The sequence below is a fragment of the Mobula hypostoma genome, chromosome 6 (assembly GCF_963921235.1).
Source record: "Mobula hypostoma chromosome 6, sMobHyp1.1, whole genome shotgun sequence".
NCBI classification, from domain to species: Eukaryota; Metazoa; Chordata; class Chondrichthyes; order Myliobatiformes; family Myliobatidae; genus Mobula; species Mobula hypostoma.
Genome location: NC_086102.1, coordinates 136866541 through 136876572, shown reverse-complemented (window position 1 = coordinate 136876572; position 10032 = coordinate 136866541).

Genomic DNA, 10032 nt, shown 5'->3' with positions numbered 1-10032 from the left:
TCTCAGATGAGGCTTTTCATTCCAGAACAAATGAGATGTCCTCCTTTTTCAAAGAAAGGGATTTTCCTTCCTCCACCATCAACACTGTCGTCCCCACATCTCTTCCATTCCATGCTGGTCTGCCCTCACCCATCCTCCCGCTACCCCACTAGGGATAGAGACCCTCTTGTCCCCACCTACTACCCCAGTAGCCTCTGCATCCAGCACATAATTCTTCGTAACTTCCGCCATCTCTAACGGGATTCCACCACCAAGCAAACTTTCCCTCCCCTCCCCCTCTTCCCAATTTCTGCAGGGATTGCTCCCTACATGACTCCATTGTCCATTCATCTCTCCCTATTGATCTTCCTCCTGGTACTTGGCCTTGCAAATGGAACAAGTGCCATACTTATATCTACACCTCCTCCCTCACTATCATTCAGGGCCCCAACAGTCCTTTCAGGTGAGGTGGCATTTCACCTATGAGTCTGTTGGGGTCACCTACTGTATCCGTTGTTCCCAATGTGGACTCCTGTATATTGGTGAGATCAGACGTAGATTGGGAGACCACTTTGCCGAGCACCTACACTCCGTCGGTCAGAAAAAGCGGGATCTCCCAGTGGCCGCTCTCTTCAATTTTACTTCCCTTTCCCATTCCGACATGTCAGTCCATGACCTCCTCTACTCTCGTGATAAGGCCACACTCAGGTTGGAGGAGCAACACCTTACATTCCATCTGGGTGGTCTCCAACCTGATGGCATGAACATCGATTTCTTATTCTGTTAATTGCCCCTTTTCACTTTCACCATTGCCCATTCTCATTTCCCTCCCTCCCCTTATCTCCTTACCTGCCCATCACCTTTCTCTGGTGCTCCTCCCTTCCCTTTCTGCTGTGGTCCTCTACCCTCCCATGTCAGCTTCTTTACTTCACCCCTCTCCTTCTCCTGTTTTCACCTATTACCTACCATCTTGTACTTCTTCCTCCCCTCCCCCCACCTTCTTGCTCTAACTTCTCATTTTTTTTCCAGTCCTGATGAAGGGTCACGGCCAGAAACATCAACTGTTAACTCTTTTCCATAGCATTTGCCTGGCCTACTGCGTTCCTCCAGCACGTTGTATGTTGCCTGGATTTCCAGCATCGGCAGATTTTCTCATCTTTCTGTCTAACATAGAAACATAGAAATATAGAAACCCTACAGCACAATACAGGCCCTTTGGCCCACAAAGTCGTGCCAAACATGTCCCTACCTTAGAAATTACTAGGCTTACCCATAGCCCTCTATTTTTCTAAGCTCCATGTACCTACCCAAAAGCCTCTTAAAAAACCCTATCGTACCCGCCTCCACCACCATTGCCAGCAGCCCATTCCACGCACTCAACACTCTCTGCTTAAAAATTACCCCTGACATCTCCTCTGTACTTACTCCCAAGCACCTTAAACCTGTGCCCTCTTGTGGCAGCTATTTCAGCTCTGGGGAAAAGCCTCTGACCATCCACATGATGAATGCCTTTCATCATCTTGTACACCTCTATCAGGTCACCTCTCATCCTCCGTCGCTCCAAGGAGAAAAGGCCAAGTTCACTCAACCTGCTTTCATAAGGCATGCTCCCCAATCCAGGCAGCATCCTTGTAAATCTCCTTTGCACCCTTTCTATGGTTTCCACATCCTTCCTGTAGTGAGGTGACCAGAACTGAGCACAGTACTCCAAGTGGGGTCTGACCAGGTTCCAATATAGCTGCAACATTACCTCTCAGCTCCTAAATTGAATTCCACAATTGATGAAGGCCAATACACCGTATGCCTTCTTAACCACGGAGTCAACCTGCGCAGCTGCTTTGAATGTCCTTTGGACTCGGACCCCAAGATTCCTCTGATCCTCCACACTGCCAAGAGTCTTACTATTAATACTATATTGTGCTGTCTTTCCTCCTTGCCATAGCTGTGCTGCATGTAGTAGATAAGGAGCATTCAGGGTGACATGGAGAACCTCAAGCCCCTGCAGGAATAGTGTAAGGTGCAGACCACCTCATAAGCTCTGACCCTCCTGACCTATCTCTGGAAGCATCTGCTGGTCTTGCACAGGCCTCACAAACCAGAGTGGTTGCAAATCACCCTCAAGCCCAAAAAGAAGTTATCAAAACAAGCTCAGTGGGGCAAAGGGAGTTTTGAGTCAGCTGGTCCAAATTAAAGGGATTTTCACAATGAAAAGAATATCTGTCCCTGCCAGAGGGCGTGTTTTCACTTTACTTTGACAAATCAATCACTTTAAATCCCCTGGTTTAGAATGCTTTGCTGCTGCAAGCCCAATTTGTACTAAAGCTTCAATGTGTTGGCATTTCAGAATCATTGTTCACTTTTATCATTCCCCAGAACGGAATATCTTGCTTTAATCTGAAACAGACAGGCCTAGAGATGGGATGGAGATTCAGTTTGGTGACATTTTATGCTACAGTTATTTCTATTCTCTTATTCAGTCTCCATCAGTTTCAAGGAGATTAATAATACATCACAAGCCATCTGTAATTTGAACGCATGATAACATTTGCATTCCTTCTTTGTCATAGGGTTCTTATGACTAACCAATCATGCTTACTAATTTTTCCTGAGGTGGGATAACAGTATTAATTTATAAGGTGCAGTGAATGACAGAATCGTCATTTAAGTGAAGCTGTGGGATGATTACCCAACCGTCTTCTAACAAGCATAAGGACACCTCTGGGTAGTTACTGCCATGTTTCAAGTGTGGGCGCAATGTTCTCCCTAACACATAGAGCCTACCTCTGCTGTTTCACATCAACAAAGTCATAATCTTTGTGCTTTCCCACAGAGCATGCCATCTGATCACCATATTTTACAACCAATCACCATAGAATCTTCTATGTCCATACGACATAGAAGGCAATTCATCCATTTGAGTTCTATATACTGTATCTCTCAGAGAATTCCAGTTCATCCACTAATTTTCCCTGTAATCTTTCCTCCTCACATTCCCAACAGCTCCCCGCACCCATTGACCAGGGGCTCATTTACAGCAGCTAATTAATATAACAACTCATACAAATTTGAAATGAAGGTGGAAGCAGAGCACCTGGAGGAAATGTGTTGACTCCACATAGACAGCACCTGAAGCAAGGACTGAGCCAGGCGCTGGAGCTGAGAGGCGGTAGCTCTACTTGCTATACGGTGGTGCCATCCATTAAGGGAAAATTTTTCAGAGTGTTATAGAACAATACAGTACAAATACAGGCCCTTTGGACAAACCAGTCCATGTCAACCACAATGCCACCCAGCTAATTCCAATTTCCTGCATTCATCTCATATCCCTCTTACCCATACAACTGCTTATGAAGTGATACTTTTGGACCTCCCTTAACCATTTCCTCTGGCAGCTTATTCCAAATACTTGTCACGCTCTGCATGAAAAAGTTTCCCCTAAGGTCCCTTCCTCTCACTTTGAATCTGTGCCCCTTGTTTTGTACTTCCCTACCCTGGAGGAACCTCTCCCTATAACTCAGGCTCTCTAATCCTGACAACATCCTCATAAATCTTCTTTGCACTCTTTCCAGTAATAGATCTTGAGGGGGAGATGATGGGTTTAACCACATTTTTCCTACAGTAGGAAAATAGGAGCAAAACTGTACACAGTATACCAGGAAAATATTCAAATGTAACATAATGTCCCAACTCCTATACTCAGCACTCTGACTAATGATGGTCAACATGCTAAATGTCTTTCTCACCACCCTGTCTACCTGTGATGCCACTTGTATTCCTCAGTCCCTCTGTTCCATTACACTTCCTAATAGTCATAGTCATATTCATACCTCATTGATCACAGGGGAAATTGGATTTTCGTTACAGTTGCTCCATAAATAATAAATAGTAATAAAATCATAAATAGTTAAATAGTAATATGTAAATTATGCCAGGAAGTAAGTCCAGGACCAGCCTATTGGCTCAGGGCGTCTGACACTCCAAGGAAGGAGTTGTAAAGTTTGATGGCCACAGGCAGGAATGACTTCCTATGACGCTCTGTGTTGCATCTCGGTGGAATGAGTCTCTGGCTGAATGTACTCCTGTGCCCAACCGATACATTATGTAGTGGATGGGAGGCATTGTCCAAGATGGCATGCAACTTGGACAGCGTCCTCTTTTCAGACACCACCGTGAGAGAGTCCAGTTCCATCCCCACAACATCACTGGCCTTACGAATGAGTTGGTTGATTCTGTTGGTGTTTGCTACCCTCAGCCTGCTGCCCCAGCACACAACAGCAAACATGATAGCACTGGCCACCACAGACTCGTAGAACATCCTCAGCATCCTCCGGCAGATGTTAAAGGACCTCAGTCTCCCCAGGAAATAGAGACGGCTCTGAGCTTTCTTGTAGGCACCCTCAGTGTTCTTTGACCAGTCCAGTTTATTGTCAATTCATATCCCCAGGTATCTGTAGTCCTCCACCATGTCCACCCTGACCCCCAGGATGGAAACAGGGGTCACCAGTACCTTAGCTCTCCTCAGGTCGACCACCAGCTCCTTAACCTTTTTCACGTTAAGCTGCAGATAACTCTGCTCACACCATGTGACAAAGTATCCTACCGTAGCCCTGTACTCAACCTCATCTCCCTTGCTGATGCATCCAACTATGGCAGAGTCATCCGAAAACTTCTGAAGATCACAAGACTCTGTGCAGTAGTTGAAGTCTGAGGTGTAAATGGTGAAGAGAAAGGGAGACAAGACAATCTCCTGTGGAGCCCCAGTGCTGCTGATCACTCTGTCGGACACACACTGTTGCCCTACCATTCATAGTATAAGTTCTACATTGATTTGACTTTCCAGAATACAACACCTCACACATATCTGTATTGAAGTCCATTTGTATTCAGTCAAACTCAAAGCACCAACATCTCCACATGGCAGCCTGTGCTTGCATGACAGAATAAAGGAGATTCTGAAGTGGTTTTTAATCCTCTTTCCTATCCTTGTCTCTTTGTTTGACCTTTTCTCTAACTTTCTACTTGCTCTCTTCAGAATCTGTCTGCCTGTGGGTTTCTGAAGTGTGTCCTCATTGAGCAAAATCAACCAGAGAGAGCTAGCGTATGAGCAATGGATTAAATATGGGAGCAAGAGAACTTCCTCAATTACAACTGCAGCTACATTCTGTGTGTCTAGATATCAGAAGGAAGAGTTTTCTATGATGAAATTTCATCAGGATTTTTTATGGTCTTAAACATGAGGAAATCGTCCTTTTTGGCAGAAAAAAATGGTAATGAAAGCTAACTGGGGACTTTGGAAGTGGCAGTCAGGCAGATAGACAGACAGACAGACAGACAGACACACACACACACACACACACACACACACACACAGGGCAAGCCATTGTAAGGAAAGACAGACGTAAGACATTCTTTAGAGATCATAAGGAATTAAAGCATAAAAGAATAATTGATGCTGAATTCAATGGCACAATCACAGCATGTATTACGAATCCTTACAATGAAAAAATGGCATAATAATCAGGAGTGAGCTCAAACTGTTGTGTGCAGAATACGAGGGGTAATTGATAAGTTCGTGGCCTAAGGTAAAAGGGGTCAATTTCAGAAAAGTTAGCACATTTATTTTTCAACATAGTCCCCTCCTACATTTACACACTTAGTCCAGTGGTCATGGAACATACGGATCTTGGACCTCCAGAAAGTGTCCACAGCAGGGGTGATTGATAAATTTGTGACCTGAGGTAGAAGGAGATGAGTTATACAGCTCTCGTTACATGCACGTGCAGTTCAACTCTTGGTTTGAAGTTAATAACTCATCTCCTTCTACCTTAGGCCACAAAATTATCAATCACCCCTCATACACTTTTCAGCTTCTGAATTCATTATGGACACCGCCAATAAATTAGATCGTTTAGTAGAACCCTGCTGAACAATCTAATGCAGGACCAAGGCCTGAAATGGATAAGTGATAGAGAGAGAAAGCGAGTTCATCGGTGGACCTGAGAAGGGAGTTCAGAATGTTATGATTGCAAAGTTCAAAGTTCAAAGTAAATTTATTATCAAGTTAAGGATATGTTACCATATCCTTCCTTGAGATTCATTTTCTTGCAGACATTCGCAGGAAAAAAGGAATACAATAGAATTTTAGGTAAAACTAAATATGGAAACCATAGAAACCATAGAAACTACAGCACAGAAACAGGCTTTTTGGCCCTTCTTGGCTGTGCCGAACCATTTTTTGCCTAGTTCCACTTACCTGCACATGGACCGTATCCCTCCATACACCTCCCATCCATGTATCTGTCCAATTTATTCTTAAATGTTAAAAAAGAACCCGCATTTACCACCTCGTCTGGCATCTCATTCCACACTCCCACCACTCTCTGTGTGAAGAAGCCCCCCCTAATATTCCCTTTAAATTTTTCCCCCCTCACCCTTAACCCACGTCCTCTGTTTTTTTTCTCCCCTTGCCTCAGTGGAAAAAGCGGGCTTGTATTCACTCTATCTATACCCATCATAATTTTATATACCTCTATCAAATTTCCCCTCATTCTTCTACGCTCCAGGGAATAAAGTCCTAACCTATTCAACCTTTCTCTGCAACTCCGTTTCTCAAGTCCTGGCAACATCCTTGTAAACCTTCTCTGCACTCTTTCAACCTCATTAATATCCTTCCTGTAATTTGGTGACCAAAACTGAACACAATACCCCAGGTTCAGCCTCATCAATATAATCAGACAAAGACAAACAGACAATATGCAGAAGAAGACAAATTGCAAATAAAACATGAGTTGTAAGGAGTCCTTGAAAATGAGTCTGCAGGTCGTAGAATCAGTTCAGAGTAGTGGTGTTTGATAATATCCATGCTGGCTCAGGAGCCTAATATTTTTAGGTTAATAACTGATCCTGAACTTGCTGTAAGCTTACGGTAAATATAGTCTATGTAAAAAGTCTCAACAATAATCAGAAGAAGGCTTTTGCTAAAACTAGCCTTAGAGTGAACTGTTTGGAAAAACGTGTTAAAAGACTAGAGGAAATTGAAACAAAACATAATGTAGTTTAATTGTGGTTGTAATCATACCATTAAGTGGTAACAAGATACCAGCATTGGTACTTGGGAAAATGATATGAAGCAATAGAAATTGTTTTGTCTCACTAATATCTATTAATTACAATTTAAAATCTTCATCATATTGTAGACTCGGCTAGTGGCGTAGTGGCATCAGCGCCGGACTTTCGGACGGAAGGTCCCAGGTTCGAATCCAGCCAGCTCCCCTGCACGCTTTCCATCCGTGCTGGGTTACAAGCTGGTGATCTCTTTGGAAACTCACCTGGCAGAAGGCAATAGCAAATCACTGCTGTAACTTTCCTCATACGCGGTTCCCCACTGCATCAGAGAGGCGTGGAGGGAAATCGTCTGCTAACCGGAGAAACTCTGGATGCGACGTACCTTTCTTTATCATATTGTAACATGCTGTAAGATTTTACTGCTAAGGCTATTGTAATGGCTTCTATGTAATTTTCCAGTGTTAAGGTAATGGTTTCTCTGTAGCAGCAATGTTTGGGTTATGATTAGAGATAATGGGACATTGGAATTCAGTGGCTAGCGAATAAGAAGTTGTTGCTGTGTCTTGTGATTCTGGAAGCAGTTGTTTTTGTGGGCTTTTGCGAGAGGGAGAGAGAGAGATGAAGAGAGAAGATGCGAATGGAGCAATTTGGTAGACCGCCGGACGGGGTGGACTTGGAGCGGGGGTCCTAAGGTCGGCGACACTCGGAGGAGATCGATGGTGGAAGAAGAACTACTGACCTGTGTGAGCTCTAACTTCACGTGCACATGACTGTTTATTAAGATTTAGGCCCTTTTTCTTTTATATTTTGTTTGTCTACTAAGCATATAGTCAAAGTAAGAGTTATAAAGCTAAAAGTTTAATCACGTGTTGTGTACTGTTTGTTATTTCGGGGTACTGATGTGTAACAGGGGACATGTTGGGCAGCATCCACCCAAACGAGATTTCTTAAGTTTGGACGGGCAGGTGGTTTTCGCCCCCTATATTGAGCCGCAGGCGAAGCGAATGTTACAATATTCATAGCCATATGTGCTTCAGTCTTCATTCCCTCCTGCACACAGTTTTGTAATCCTCAAGGTCCATTGCATCCCCAGTTCTGATCTCCCCAGCTCCTGCACAGCCTGATACTTTCACTGCTAAATCAACACTACCAGCATCATTTTCCGGGATGGTGTTGCAAGGAGAAGGGAATAAGGAGCTTCATCCCTTCCTGTCCCTCCTGCCCAGTTGTTCTGGACATTGAATCCCCTGAGGACATTCTTAGAAATCTGTTTAATGCTGCAGGAATGTCAACCAACAATCCCAATGGTGTTTCATTGCAAAATCCAGTTCCTTGTTGATCACAAAGTGTGGAGGTGGGAACATAGGAATTTAAACATTACAAAACACTAAAAGTGAGCTGAAGATAACAAAGACCTAATGGTTGTTTGTCAGTTATAGGTAAAAGGGACAATAAGGCTGATTATAACAAAACCTGCACCAGCTTAAAAAACTCAAGAAAAACGTAAGGTGCTGGATGACTGTATCAATGAAGAGATGTAAAAGGAGATGACTGAATGGCATGTTGGAATAAGCAAGTACAATCATAAACTGCAGCGGAACTCAAAGAGAACTGCAATAGACCCAAAATAAAACAATTAGCCACAATGTGCTCCATTCAGAGTATGAATCCATCACATCTTCCAGAGCAAAAATAAAACACAAGGCTGAGGGAATGGCAGAGTGAAGTGGTCAATGATTAGATACCAGTGTTGGTCATAGGTCAATTATTGAAATACTGTGTCATCATGGCTCTGTTAACATAAATGACTGGGTTGATCATTCACATTCCAAGGCTCTCAATGTACCACACACAGCACTGATCTACCCTTGATGGTGTCTGATTCATGCATGAGACTGTGATTACAGAACTTTTTTTTATGGTTAGCCTTAATGCGAACCGATCTCATATTCATGGATACGTGGCATATGTAGTATTCTGAAATTGGAAGGGAAAATGTATTGCATATAAACCAGCTCTCCCAATGGCAACATAAAAAAAATAAAAATATTGCTGTGTAATAGTTCCTCGATTCACCAATTTTCAGATATGTGATGTTTCAGATTTCATACAGTTTGCAATGTATTATAGAATTTTATCCTTTCCTGCATCTGTTTAAGACAGTCCAAAACCAGGAACAATGATCAACAAAGAACATCAAACTCAGTCAGACACTCAAGGTATAAACACAAGAAATTCTAGAGATGCTGGAAATCCAAAGCAACACACAAAATGCTGGAGGAACTCAAAACCAGGTTTATGATCACTGACACGCGTCATGAAATTTGTTGTTCTGTTACAGCAGCACAATGCAATACATAAAGAACACTATAAGTTGCAATGAGAAATATATAAAAACTTAAGTAACTAGTGCAAATACTGAGGCAGTGTTCATGGGTTCATGGACCCTTCAGACATCTGATGGTGGAGGGGAAGAAGCTGTTCCTAAAACATTGAGTGTGTTCCTTCAAGCTCCTATCCTGATGATAAAGCTGTGTCCACCATTTCAAACCAAGAGAGTTGCAACAAGCAGCCACAGCACAACAAAAGTATTCAATTAAGGACTGATTGTAAGTTGAAAAGATGGTATCAGTGCAACAACCATTAACAGCCAGAAGTATGCCTGAGAAGCTTAATGCGGTTTAGTCTAATCAGAGCTAAAGTGCCATGTAACACAGTCAAAATTCTGAGAGGAAGGTTTAAGAGGAAAATTTTACACAAGAGGGGAGAGACCTATGTGGTCGAGGGAGCCATTTGTAGTCTGGAACTGCTGATGTGACAGGTCTTCATTCAGCACAGGCAATAGCATAGGGAGATCGGCAAGGAGAATTTCCTGAAACTCATAGCACAATTAGATTTTATACCCTTTAGCAATGACAACAATAATAAGTGATCAAATGCAATTTCAATATTTAAAATGCGTTACCTACATCAGTATTATGGTGTGAC